Here is a 15,605-nt window from a genome sequence, read left to right as displayed (position 1 = left end):
ATTGGCAGATTTGACAGGAGGAACGGATGCTAGAGGACATTAGGTAGCCGTGTGTGAGTTTTGAATGTCCTATCCGAAGTCGTCTTATCACAATGAGATCTCGTCTTGAGAGGGCTGAATAGTCAAATGTAGGCTGACTGGTTATTGACGGTTGTATTTCGTGTAAGATCGAACGGTTAGAGTTCCACTGCTGCTGCCAAAGGAGTCTGGTTCTTCTTTTAATATATGATTTTAGGTCCTTACAAATTTGAATTTTATCGGTGATTTCAGGTGATGCTGTAGCAAGTTTAGCATAGTGATCTGCAGTTTTATTGCCTTCTATACCAATATGAGATGGCAGCCAGATTATGGTAACTGTTATGTTTTGGGACAAGATAATTTGGTAAGAGTCTAGGATCTTTTGGACGATTGGATGATCAGTAAATATATTTTTGATAGAATAGATTGATGCTAAAGAGTCTGTGCATATGGCAACCTGCTTATTAGGTGGAGATATATGGTTAAAAGCTTGCAATATACTAAATAATTCGCCAGTATGAACTCTGCTGATGGCTGGTATAAGTGATGACTTAATTAGTGAATGAGAGGTTGTAACAGAGCAGCCTACTCCTGTGTCATTTTTTGAGGCATCCGTGTATAATATTAGGTCGTATTTATTTGTATCTATAATGTCTTTAAATGCATTTATAATGATCTCTTTCGGATGTTTATTTTTATCGAAGTTGGTGAGCGAGGTGTTAAATTTGGGCGTGGACATGATCCAAGGAGGAGATGGAGGGAGATAAAGAGGAAGGGTATGTGTAAGAGAGATATCATTAAGTGTCTGTGCTAAAATTAGTGGAATAGGTTTTATTGGTGGTAAGAAATTGGTATTGTGTAAATTATACGTGGACATTACAAATAAGGGATGCACTGGATTAGAGGGGTTAGCTGATACCGATGCTGCATAAGAGAGTAGCAGTTGTTTTCGTCTTATACAAAGAGGAGGTTCGTTAGCTTCGCAATAAAGATTATCTACAGGACTAGATCGAAAAGCGCCAATACAAAGACGAAGGGCTGTGTTGTGAATTGAGTTTAGAAGATTAATATATGTTTTGAAGGCGGATATATATATATATATATATATATATATATATATATATATATATATATATATATATATATATATATATATATATATATATATATATATGTGACAACCATAATCTAGCTTGGAGCGTATTAGTGATCTGTATATTTTAAGAAGTGAGTTTTCGTCAGATCCCCAATAATGATTTGATAGAGTTTTTATTATGTTTAGTCTTATGCTCGTTTCTCGTTTTATTGCAAATATATGTTGCTACCAAGTTAGTCGTGAGTCAAACGTTAATCCGAGAATTTTGCATTGTTTAACAACAGGAAGAGGGACATTGTTGATCAAAATAAGTGGAGATGGAGAAGGGGGACGTCTACTAAAGTTTATAATTTTAGATTTTACATAGGAGAAAGATAACCCCATGTCACTAGTTTTTTTTTAAAGTGTGTCAACAGCAGTTTGAATAAGCTTCGAGGTGGTAGAAGAGTTTTGTCCATGACAATAAATTACTAGATCATCAGCATACATGATATGTTTAATAGGGGAAATGAGGTGAGAGCATAAATCACTTATTGCTATATTAAAAAGTGTAGGACTTAGTACCGATCCCTGAGGTACGCCATCAGTTTGAGTATGAGTAGAAGATAAAATACCGTTGACAGAGATCTGAACGATCTAGAAGATAGAAAATTTCGTATGAAGTTAAATATACAGTAGACTCCCTATATAACGAGAACTGAAATGACAGACTAATTACCTCGTTATAAGCCGATCCCGTTATATCAGACAATCATAATACTGTGCATACATATGAATCTGTAGTTTTCTAAACCATTAACTTCCTATAGTGAAGCCATTCGGAGCAATATAAGATGCTAATAAATATTGTTTGAATGGCGTTTTTGAAAAAAAGTTATTTACTTTTATTGTCAATGAAATATATTAAAACATAAAAGAGTTGTTTACTTTTTTTATCAATTAATTACTATTTAAATGGGAATAAGCCACAATTAAAGGTTAAAATACGTTTATTGACGTTTCAATTTCCAAAGTGGAAATTGAAACGTCAATAAACGTATTTTAACCTTTAATTGTGGCTTATTCCCATTTAAATAGTAATTAATTTAAAATGCCACAAGAAAATAGCTTCAGAACAATTTATTATCAATGATAAACGTTAAAACAAAAAAGCTATACTTATATTTTTTTCCAACTACATAATGTATAAATCGTATTTTCAAGGATAACATAAACTATTGCTTCTGCAATTTTAAGAACTCTGTTATTTTTAACTGCTTTAAATGGTCCAGTATCATTCTATCATATATTTTCTAAAGATGTGAAACAGTTGTATTTATTCATTGTAAAGAAGTTTATTGCGGGCTGCAGTTAAGTTTATTGAGGGGCTGTTTGAAAAGGTATTTATTTATAGCCACGACCGGACTAAAAACGTAAAAAACACGTTTTTGGATCTTATTTTCTCTCGTTATAACCAAATTTGCCTCGCTATAGACGGTTATAGTTCAATAGAAATTTCACGGGACATCTAATGTATCTCGTTATAAGCGAAACCTCGTAATAACCGTGTTCGTTATAGAGGGAGTATACTGTATTACCATTAATATTAAGAAGGATAAGTTTGTTTAATATACATTGCCTACTTATAGTGTCAAAAGCACCTTCAATATCAAATATGGCAGCTACGACTTGTCTTTTGTTTAAGGCCTCTGATATATGAGTTTGGAGGATTACAAGGTTGTCTTGGGTTGAACGGTTCTGACGAAATCCTGACTGTTCACTAGCAAATATCTTATGTTTTTCAATGAACCATAGGAGTCTTTTATTAATCATTTTTTCGAATATTTTGCACATCGTACAAGTTAGTGATATAGGTCTATAAGAGTTGGCCAAGGAAAGTTCTAGGTTAGGCTTTTTAATAGGTATTACGATAGAGGTTTGCCATTGATTGGGAAATTGGTTAGATGACCAGATTAAATTATACATCTCAAGTATTTTGAGTAGGCTACAGTTTGAGAGCTTTTTGATTAATATGTAAGGAATGTCGTCAGGACCAGCGGCATTGTTTTTACAAGTTTGAATAACTGATACTAGTTCTTCAAAAAGAAAGGAAGAATTAAGATGTGTGATGTCCATTATTGTTTCGGGTGAGGAACAGGGTGGGGCGTTAGGTAATGGTTTTCGTAAGGAGGTATCTATTTTACTTTTGAATTTAGTGTCGAAGTGCGTTGCTAGGTTTTCACCGATTTCTTGATTGTCAGTGATTGTAGTGTTATTTACAGCAATACTAGAGATTTTGAGGTTGGTGTTGTTTCCTTGGATTTGCCTTATCTTTTTCCAGAGATCCGCCGGATTGGTGCTTGAATTAATAGAGGATACATATTCTCTCCTAGATGATTTTTTACTTTGTTTTATAATAAATCGGGCTTTGGCTCTGGTTTTCTTTAGTTCAATAAGATTCTCCAGATTTTTGTTTTTACGGTTGAAAATGATTTAGTAATCAACAAATTTAAAAAAATAATAATAAACATCTTGTTTTTGGCTTTGAAATTGATTTGTCATTTGGTTTGTGAATTATTATTATTAAAAATTAATCATACATCATTTTGAGAAAAAGAAATACTTACGTAAGTATATGTATTTGAGAGTACTCACCTTCAAGTTTGAAGAACTTGCTTTTGGAGTGCATATGTTGCGTAGAAACACGTCTGCAAGTTTAAACCAGAATAGTTGGGGCTCATAAACGTCATCAGCCCTAGCTCCACTTCTTTCTGAATTTTTTATCTTGGAAAGTTCTGCCCCATAACGTGTTCTAATAGTTTTTATTTTTGCCTTGATGTCGGGTACAGTTAATCCAGGCAAATTTAAATCGGCCTGCATTTATAAGTACGGTTTTTCCCGTACGTTTGTTTTGCTGTAATCACTGCAATTATTATTCCACAAGCACTCATACCGCTGGTAAGTTTCTAGAAATAGTTCCATGTGTCTATCTTGCCACTTGAATGACATTGCCACGATAATAGGTATGCACAATACTTCCACAAAAATTTAAATCAAATAAAACTACTTAAAACTACCAAAACCCAAAACAATCGACTGGCGTTTGTGAAGTGAACGTCGGCAGTTTACATTTGTCACTGGGCCTTCACTCTCGATGAATCATCGCTTCGAGGAACGACTCTTTCATCAAAAGTTGGTCGGGGGTCGATATATTTCATCCTTCATCTGAAGTGTACACTTTGGATGAAATCACAATGAAAGGCAATTTACACTTGTCACTTTGGATGATTCCTCCAAGATGATCATCAAAAGTGACAAATGTAAATGGGCCTTAAATACTCCTTTCATCATTGGTTTTTTTCATAGCTAGTTCAATGATAGTTTTGTAGGATCTTCCTTTCAGTTTCATTGGAATCGTTCTGTCACTTAACACACCTCTTATCTCGGTCTATTTCACCTATTCCACCTCAACTCCACTTTATGCATCTTTATACATTTTGTCATTACTCTTTAATAGCAAGTCTATGTAGTTAAAACTATTACTTTTTATGATCATTTCAGTATTCAAAGACCATCTTAGTTGTAGTAGTAGCTTCGTATGCATTACTATTTTTACCTTAAAATGAAAATTGCATATGTTGTTGATTTGCCTTATATAAATCCAATTTAGATTTTCAGGTTTTAGTTGGTGTGATCAAGTATGATAATGAGGTAGTCCTGTAGTTACCATTCTTAGCACACTCGAAGGATATTCCTCCATAAAAAGTAGATATAATCAGGAAGTCAAAGCATTGAAAGAAAAGGGATGCCTAGATAACTCCAGATCCAAGTCGCAAGCAAGGAAGTCTTTGGAAGCCACAAGCAACCTTTACAAGTTAATATAACTATAAAGATAAAGACCAGTGAAAGAAAGAAATCTTTAACCATAGACCAATATACCATATTTCTTAAGAAAGAAGCCTCAAGAAAGCACTAAAAAATCTCTCAAAAAAGAGGTAACATACTGCCAGAAGTAGACAAGAAAATCAAAAACACAGAGCTCCTGAAAGAAGCCATCGCGAAAAAAGTGTTGGCGACAAATTTAAGAATCAATGTTGGAGAGCAATGTGTACCCAAAGAAATTAGGAACCTTTACGCGTTCCTAACCGAAACTCGTCTGTACTGATTTTCTTCGTTTGACTAAAATGCGTTTGGTATTGTAAATAAGCCAATGGAATTTTTCATTATGATCAAGACAATAGTAAGACTTTTTTTATTTCTCTTCTCGTAATACTGTTAAACTTGTTCATGAATTGGTATCTACAATATTTCAATGACGTATAATTTACTAAATTTGGAGTTAAAACAACATCAGTGGTTCGAGCTGACCCAGCATATTCTCCAATTTCAGAGGAGCTTCTACAAATAATTAAGATAAAATTCAATATATTGAGGTAACACTTACTTTTTCTTAATATGTTTTTTGACGAAGATCAGCCTATTATCATTATTGCTACTGCTATTAAATAAAATTGGCCTTCCTATTATGAAATGTTTGTGTAATCGAGACAATTTAATAATTTACCTTGTAAAATTTTAGTTTTTAGTAATTCCAGTATTTTCCTCGTAATAATTCATTTTTAAATTTGATTTGATTCACAAAGCACTTTTATTCGACTCTGCACAAAGTTTTAATATGGTTGCGTTTAAATATTCAAAGGAATGTTTTTATAAATATCTTATAATCTCCTAAAGGAGCACTTTAATTCTATTGGAATAAAATAAACAAAATTTAAAAATGTATAGTTTATTCAGCCCAAATTGTCTTCGGTAATCGTTTCTCTGTCTATTTGATAAGTTTCTATTTAACGCTTTAAACTTTCGAACCGCAAAAACAAACTTTGTATCGACAAGTATTTGTTTACAGTAAGAATCATAAGATCTTGGGATTTTTACCAGCAAAAAATCAGAAGTGAGAGAATTAAGAAGATTCAGGAACTAGATCTTGTCGAATTCAAAGGTGTACTGCATTTACCGGCTTTTAGCCTTTATTGTTTAAGTATTGTTTGAGCATTATATGGAAAACAAAAGTATCTTTGAGCACTAGTGTTAGTGTCAGTATGCAGTCAATGAAATTGTACGTGGTAAATCAGTGGTAAAGATTAAGTTGTGCAGAATGGGTCATCTTTAAGTGCAATGAGTGTATACAACACTAAATTTTGTGTGTAGATTGTAAGAACTAAAAAACTACATATTATGATATAATAATAATGGCGCAGGTTAATTCTCAATTTTAATTTTTCAAGATCATTTTTAAATATATTTACCATATCATCGAAATAAATTTATATTAAGCTTTCTATAAAGATGTACCTAAGTAAGAAGGTTTTAATTTGTAATGGGCATTTCTTATTGTAAGATCTAAATTAATATGTCCAATCAAATCTCTTTTACCTGATTATAAATATTACTTGTACGATGGTTTCTTCTTTTTCTTCTTTTTATGTAGACATGGCTGTCTGTTTTTCAATGTGCCTCCAGTAAGTTGTCGTTTCATCGTTTTCTTGGTCTTCCTACTAATTGTCTTCCTCTTGGGGAAACGTGTCTTGCTGTCTTTACTACTCTATTTGTTGTCATTTGGCTTATATGATCGTTCCATTCTACTCTTCTATTTCTTACCCAGTTCTTGATGTTCTCTACCTTGCATCTACGTCGAATATCTGTACTTCTAGCTCTGTCCCATAGTGTCTTACCATCAATGTTTCTAAGTGTTTTCATCTCTGCTATTTCTAACAACCTTTTTGACCTCTGTGTCAGGTCGTATTTTTGCCGCGTGTGCCATTATTGGTCTTATGGCGTTTTGTAAATTCTGCCTTTCATTTCTTTCCCGATATTTTTTCCCCATATTGTTTCATTCGGGCAACCTGCGACTATGTTTGCTCTATTCACTTGATCTTCTACAGGTGGCGGACAGAAAAATCATCTCACCGGTCTAACCAAAAACTAAGGGAACAAATTCTGACCGAAAATGCTGTCCCTTCAGGTTGAAGGTTGTGCTATGAGCTAACTACTTATACATGGAGCAGAAGGCACTGAGAATCGTATACTATTGCCTCGGAATAGGATGAAAATACGGAGCACACCCAAGTACCAAAATAAAGATATTCTACTATAAAAATTGCCGTTCGTATAATTTACTCCATGGTAGTGTCATTGTCCGGTTGGGCCGACGCTAACGTGGCGCTGCTAACGCGACGGCATTACCTCTCATATAAAAGGTCCTAAGATGAAGTTGCAACAATGGGAGATTGCTGCACAAGGCAGGCAAAAGTGGAGGAAATTAGAAATAGCCGACAAGACTTACTTAGACTGCCGAGAAAGAAGAAGACAGTTCATAACGAGAGATCTTACAATCCTTATCAGATAGAATGTACAACGGTTTATAAAATACAAGAAAATTTTTCGACCTATTCTCTTAGACCTTATCAGTACATACATGTAAGTATTTCATTACTCCTCTAAAGGGTATCCCCATTAAGAGGCAAAATGCTCTCACTTTCAGAATTTTCATTTTTTTTCATTTTTTTCACGTTCTATGTGATTAAAAAATAAGACTTAACTCAATTTTAAGCTGCCATCCTCTCTCATCACCCCCTATGCACAAAAGCATTATTTTTTCATTCAAAGCATTCAAAAATTTCAAAAAACTCACAATAATTGAGGTTTTTACAAACCTTTTGTATTTTTTATAGACCCATAGGTTGAGTGTACATAATCTAAAAATACATCGATACAACCTGATTCAATACGTCTCCAATTCATGTTCAAAAAATATATGAAAACTAATATTTTTAGGGCTCAAAGAAGCAAATATAACCATCGTTCATGCAAAGACCAGGTTTTTAAACGTTATTCAAGGGTTTTTACTAGATTTGTCTAATTTTTATACCTTACTAAATCAGTAAGCGACATGTTTTTAGAAATTTTATAAAATAACACGAAACGATGTATTTCCTATATTCAGAGAAGCTAGCAATTTCTTGAAATACGCTAAAACCTCGGTTTTCAAATCATTTTGAGCATTTTACTGGATTGTAATATCCCGTCTCATGTTGTAGGTAGAAAGGTAAAAAAGTTAGGTAAATTTAGTAAAAATCCCCTTATAACCCTTGAAAATCTGGTTTTTCGCATAAATGATGGTTGTATTTGCTTCTTTGAGGCTTGAAAATTTTTTTGTCATATATTTTTTGAATATGAATTGAAGACGGATTGATTTAGATTGTATCAATCTAAAAAAGTGTGATTAATCCTGCAAAAACCGTTAAAAATACAGAAAATACAAACCGAGGCAATGAAACAATAAACCTACCAAATATTTTGCAGTAGAATGGATCTTCATAAAAAATTTTGCATTCGATTCGTATGAGTGTCAGGAAATTTTGTATATAAAAATGATGATGTGGACATGAAAATTGCGTTATTGAACAAGAAAAATGGATTTTCCAAAGAGCGATTGAAAGTGATAAAAACTGATAATTTTTTCAATCGAAAATAATTAACGGAACCAAGTTTAATATTACTACTCGGGTTTTGGAGGTCACTGAATATGAATATCATGACGACGATGGTTTCCTAGGCACCTGGTGCATCTGTGGTTTGTCTCCTGGAGTTTTTTTGAAAATTCGATACAAAATTAGTGCAAACTCATAACTCAGGAATTTTTGGAGTCGCTGAACAATAATATCATATCGGCCATATGCTAGGCACATGGTGCCCAGACCAGCCTCCGCTTCTGGATTTTACTGGATTGTAATATCCCGTCTCATGTTGTAGGTAGAAAGGTAAAAAAGTTAGGTAAATTTAGTAAAAATCCCCTTATAACCCTTGAAAATCTGGTTTTTCGCATAAATGATGGTTGTATTTGCTTCTTTGAGGCTTGAAAATTTTTTTGTCATATATTTTTTGAATATGAATTGAAGACGGATTGATTTAGATTGTATCAATCTAAAAAAGTGTGATTAATCCTGCAAAAACCGTTAAAAATACAGAAAAAACAAGTTTTTTTGAAGTTTAAAGGGGTTTTAAAACCATTATTTTGACGACGTTTCGGAAAGGTAGTACTTGCTATTGTCAAGTAGCGCTTCTCGCTGACGCTTGAAGTTGACTTATATCCAATTTTTGAATGTCCTAAAGGAGTCGAATTTCTTCAAGTCAGATTGATGGCGGCTTAAAATTGCGCTGTCTTGTTTTTTAATCATATAGAACGTAAAAAACTGAAAAAAAATAAATTCTGGTGGTGAGGGCATCTTACCTATCTTAACTGGGGTACCCTTTTTTATAAAATGAAAAACGTCAACACTTAGGTCTCTAAATAACTATATATTATTTATCTTTATATCAAACATTTCATTGTTCTCAAAATATCACGTGCCTCCCTAGCAATTTGTGGAACACGAAACAGGTACCATTATGAAACAATTTTGCAAGTCACCCTTTTCTTCTAATAATTTACATCACAATAAAGGTGTGTAGATTAGTGTTAAGATTTTTGTCCACCTGATTTTATGTAAGCTAAAAAAATATTTATCCCATCCCTATTATAATGATGTGCAAAAAATTTCCATTTAAATGCTATGAATAGAATAATTCTTGTTTGCCGCTTACATACATTATGCTTGACGTTTTTTTGTCGTATTTTTATTCATATAGGGTACAGGTGTAAATTCTTCGACGGCAATTTGCTGGAGAAATTTTACTAACATTCACGAATGAAAAATAATAAAAAATAATTTAATAGCAATAAATTTTTCGTCTTCTGTTTTTTTTTTGTTGAAAATGATTCAACATTATTTATAGTAACTATTTAAATGGGAATAAGCCACGATTAAAGTTTAAAATACGTTTATTGACGTTTCAATTTCCACTTCGGAAATCGTTCTCAAAATACAAACATTAGTATTATTATTTATAGTATTTTATAGAACGATTTCCGAAGTGGAACGTCAAAATAAACGTATTTTAAACTAATGAATGAATTGTGGTTTATTCCCAATAAAAATAGTTAATAATTTATATTATTTCTATTAAACTAACTAAATTTTTGTACAATTCGTTTTTTTATTAAATTTGCAAATTTACAGTCTGCTATTACAAGCTATTAGTAAATGTGAGTATTGCAAATACATGAGAGGAGAAATTATCCACTGATAACACTCCCAATACTAACACTAAAAAATTCAATCAATATAGGATAATAATTTGAAATTAAAAATGAAATGAAAATTATAATTTAAAATTGAAATTAGTGAATAAAGTCTGTTGGCCTTCAATCTTCTTCTGACTTCTGATTTTAGATATAGTTGTCTTGCTTCCTCGTTGGGGTGGGCTGGCAGATGTTCTAAATAATTTTTTGTTAGTCTGCAGATTTCGTCTTCAACGAACGGTATACCAGAGTCATCATGCAGTGTTGTACAATTCGTGACTAAAAATTTAAACTATGTTTATGGGCGACGCTATGAAACAATAAACCTACCAAATATTTTGCAGTAGAATAGATCTTCATAAAAATTTTTGCATTCGATTCGTATGAGTGTCAGGAAATTTTGTATATAAAAATGGTGATGTGGACATGAAAATTGCGTTATTGGACAAGAAAAATGGATTTTCCAAACAGCGATTGAAAGTGATAAAAAATGATAATTTTTTTCAATCGAAAATAATTAACGGAACCAACTTTAATATTACTACTCGGGTTTTGTGGGTCACTGAATATGAATATCATGACGACGATGGTTTCATAGGCACCTGTGGTTCGTCTCCTGGAGTTTTTTAAAAATTCGATACAAAATTAGTGCAAACTCATAACTCAGAAATTTTTGGGGTCGCTGAATAATAATATCATATCGGCCATGTGCTAGGCACATGGTGTCCAGACCAGCCTCCGCTTCTAGAGTTTTTTGGAAAGTCGATAGATGGTCTGCGCAAACTCGTTACTCCTCAGTGATTTTGGGGTCGCTGGACACCAATATCATGTCGGCGGTAGTATGCGTGACACCTGAGCCAAAGAACGATCTTGGATCCTAGAGTTTTGTGTAGATTCGATACAAAATCAGTACAAACTCGTAACTTGGGGATTTTGGGGTCGCTGAACACTAATATCACAGGTGTCCGAGCCACCTTGGGGTCAGGAACTGGTCTCTTGAAGTTTGTACATCAGAGTTTATCACTGACATGATATTAGTGTTTAGCGATCCCAAAAACCGCAAGTAACGAGTTTGCACTGATTTTGTATCAAGTTTTCCCAATACTTCAGAAGATAAGTCCCATTCTGGGCACCAGGGCATCGGAGTTCATTACCGTAACGATATTCGTGACCCGAAAAACCCCCGAGTAACAAGTGTGCACTAATTTTGTATCAAATTTCTATAAAACTAGGGGAGGGGAGACCCGTCGTGGGCTCCAGGTACCTCAAATACCACCGCCACATAATATTAGGATTTCGCGTCTCCAAAAACACCCCAATAACGAGTTTGCACTTGTTTTTGTACCGATTTTTCACAAAACTCCAGATCAACGAAATTCATCACCTTTATGATATTTGTAATCAGCGATGCCAAAACTCTCGAATAATGAATTTGCACCGATTTTGTGTCGAATTTCATGAATTTCGAAATGCAGTGTCGAAAAATGCAGTTTTCATTTCCACATTATCATTTTTATTCACAAAATGTCCTGACACTCATACTAATCGAATGCAAAATGTTCCATTGAGATCTATCCAAATTTGGTAGGTTTTGGGCTTTTGCTGCTTTATTACCTTGCTTATTAGTAACATATTCCTCTTTTTTTTAAACCTTTTATTTCAGCAATTTATAACATCGTTCTGAAACTATTCTCTTGTAAAAATTTTGTATAAACTACTAGATTCGATGGGAATAAAGAAGGATGATAATTAAATATATTTTACATATAATGTTCTGATTTCAAACTCGAAATTATTTTAATGAAACTCACCGTTTATTTTCTAGAAAAGCTTCTTTTGTATCAAAGCTGTTAGCCAATTTATTCCTGTTTCTCTTACCACTATCCATAATTTTCCAGTAAGGAAGCAACATCTTCGTTTACTATTTTGGTTGTTACTATTGTTACTGTCTATTTTTCCAGTAGTTTTATCCTAAATACTTTTTGTCATAAGCTATTAAAGTATTTATTATACGGTCTTTTTGATCGTTGTCGTGCACATTTTATTATTTTCGTTTGGGATATAATGTTTAACCTGAGTAAATTTTTTTGCTCTAGGTTTGTGTGGATATTTTATATACCTACATATATTTTCCTTTAACCTTTTGAGTTTAGATTTTTATACGTTTCTATTTTAGCTTTAGTTACAAGACAACATTCAGGAAAGAAAAGAAAACAGCTACTGATAAATTCTTATAATTTCTTCGCTATTACCTCCAATAAGAGGGAAAATGCGCAAATACTGAGTAGGTACCTAATAATTTTAAAGAACAATTAAAAATAATAAATGTAGAAGTTAGGAAAAACGATGCTCAAAATAGGAGAAAATGGAAATATATAAGAAATATATAAGATGTAGTTTTTGTTGTATAGTTATTTTTATTTAGGACTTTTTAGCCGTATGTCTCCACTGACTGTTAAGCTAAATTAATAAAATATATAAACTTTATGAACTAAAAATAGTATTTTTCTTATAACTCAAGAACAGATAAAAGCACAGTTTAGTTGTGTGGCCGTAAAGTTTGGAATAAATTCGATATTTCCTAAATGAAAAGCCTTTTTAAAAAAATCTAAAACACGTCGATTTTTAAATTTAATGATCTACATTTTACAATAAAATTTCATTATACAAGGTGATACACATTACAGTGATGACGCCATCGGCTATTTTTTTAAATGTAACACCCTGTATTTTAGGACATTTTTAGATCGATAAAAATGAGCTGATTCCAAAAAAGTAGAATACTGGGGGGTCTAACGGATACAATTTAAAAGACATACGCTTAGAAAATTAATTTTTATTGATTTATAATATTAATAAATTATAAATAAATTATAATAAATTACTTAAAAGTAATCCAGTAATTAATACATGACTTAATCTTAAATGTTCGAATTGTAGCCCTTGTTGTATTTGATAGTAACCCAAACGTTGTACAAATTCTTGTAGAACCTTGTTTATGCTTTCTTGAGAAATATTGTTTATTTCTTTACAAATTCTTGTTTTTAAGTCTTCAATATTTGCAGGTTTCGTTTTATAAACAACATTCTTTAAATGACCCCACATAAAATAATCCAAAGGATTAAGGTCTGGCGACCTCGCTGGCCATTCAATATGTCCACGTCTTCCAATCCACCTGTTCATCCATTCATCCATTCAATCCATCATTATTTCGCAAAATTGTATTCTTTTATATGGATCATCCTCGTTTAATTCCTGTACAACTGTGCATTTTACTTACTTTACTTACTTTTACGTACTTTGTGTAGTGTTGTTTTGCAAACATCGAGATCACTACTAACCTTACGAACAGAAGTGTGCGCATCTTTTTAAAAAGCAAGTAGAACATTTAATGTTGTAATATAATTTACAGAGAGACGACATGATTTGCTTGCATTTTCAACCGTACCAGTTTCTCGAAATTTCTTTTCAATCTTACTTACTGTTGCCTGCGTGATGGGTATTTCTGGATATTTATTATTAAATAAATAACACACGTCCACCTGAGTTCGCGATTTGTCTCATACCCAATCATCATGAGTATTTCAATTCTTTGCTTTACACTCAAATTTATTTCTACTTAAAATTAATTCTTAGCAATAATACAGAACATTCACGAATTGTTATTGAACGTTACTAAAAATAATTACAGTTTACCAAAAACTAGAAGTAGGCTATTTTTTTGCAATTAATAATAAATAATTTATTTTCTAAGCGCATATCTTTCAAATTGTATCTATTAAACCCGAGTATTATACTTTTTTGAAATCAGCTCATATTTATCGATCTAAAAATGTCCTAAAATACAAGGTTTTACATTTAAAAAAAGAGCCAATGACGTAATCACTGTAATGTATAATGAAATTTTATTGTAAAATGTAGAACAATAAATTTAAAAATCGACGTGTTTTAGATTTTTTTTAAAAGGCTTTTCATTTAGGAAATATCGAATTTATTACATACTTTACGGACACACTGTATATTTATCGAATTAAGTACATATAAAATAATTCAAGGATTCTATATTTGCAGTGGAATGTATCTAAAATATAGTTCTAACTAGATGCATGAATATTAACTACAGTTACTTAACTATTTTTTTAAATTGATATTACAATTAACTAAAAAGGGTTATGGCTTTGTATTCTTCTACTCTAAGTTTACCTATCTGTTTGATGTATTTCTTTATTTTTATTAGTCAATTTCTTTCATTATTTTCGTTTTTTTATATATAATTAACTTTCAATATTTTATTTTCACAAATCAAAATTTTTGTTTCACTCAATTAAAATATTATAACGTCTACTTATACACAATCAATAAACCATTTTATACCTAGCTATAACTATCGCCTCTATTATTACATCCACGCGCTACTCTTCTAACAAAAAATTAATCTCCCCTGGTATAATTTTTTGTTGTGCTACCTGCACATTTTCCCCCACAGCTGCAAAGGCTAGAGGCATAAGGACGACATAAAAAACAGTGACCCTAAATTATTCAACCCTTCTCCGCTTGGGTTGCTACTACAGTTTTGTAGGTGACTGTAAAGGATTAAAGTTACCCTTTTATTCAAAGTGAATTGGAAAGCTCGCGAGTTACGCTATTCAACAGAAGATGGCAGTGTAACAAAAATTCAATCGATAGTTTTTAAAAGTTTGGAAGGATTAGTATTTAAATAAATTTTAATCATAAAATGCACGAGAATAATGAAGGTATATGATGAATTGTATAGTCTTACTTATACTGGTTCTTTATGGTTTGTATACCGTAGTAAAATGGTATTGTGATGACTTTTTAAATTTGAAGTAGTATTTTTAAGTTTTGAGCACGAGAGTTTCCCAAGCCGCCTTTTTGTCTGTCTTGCATTATATTTTTTGCATGTTTGTTTTTTATAAAATTTATATTGGTACATCAGATATTGAACATAACAGCTCCAGCTCAAGATAAAATATCAACAGAAATACTTAAAATAGGTACCTACTTGGAGATTTACATCTTAGCCTTTTGAATAAAATATACGAAATAGGGGACTGGCTTAATTCTTTATTTGTAATGCTTCCAAAAAAAAATGCTAAAAAGTTCTCTGACTGTAGAACAATCAGTTTTATGAATATTGTTTTAAAATTTTTCTTCGGATTCACTCCACGATTTAGGCTGAAATTGAGAGATACGCAATAATAATCCTGAAAATAAAACTCGTCAAGTCAAATGTTACAGCTTGGATTGTATGGAGTTTAGCTGGGCGCTCACTAAATGTCTATTAATTAAACTTCAAGCTTTGGAAATGTA

This window comes from Diabrotica undecimpunctata, chromosome 3 (genome assembly GCF_040954645.1).
Source record: "Diabrotica undecimpunctata isolate CICGRU chromosome 3, icDiaUnde3, whole genome shotgun sequence".
Taxonomy (NCBI): Eukaryota; Metazoa; Arthropoda; class Insecta; order Coleoptera; family Chrysomelidae; genus Diabrotica; species Diabrotica undecimpunctata.
This window is presented reverse-complemented; position numbering follows the sequence as displayed.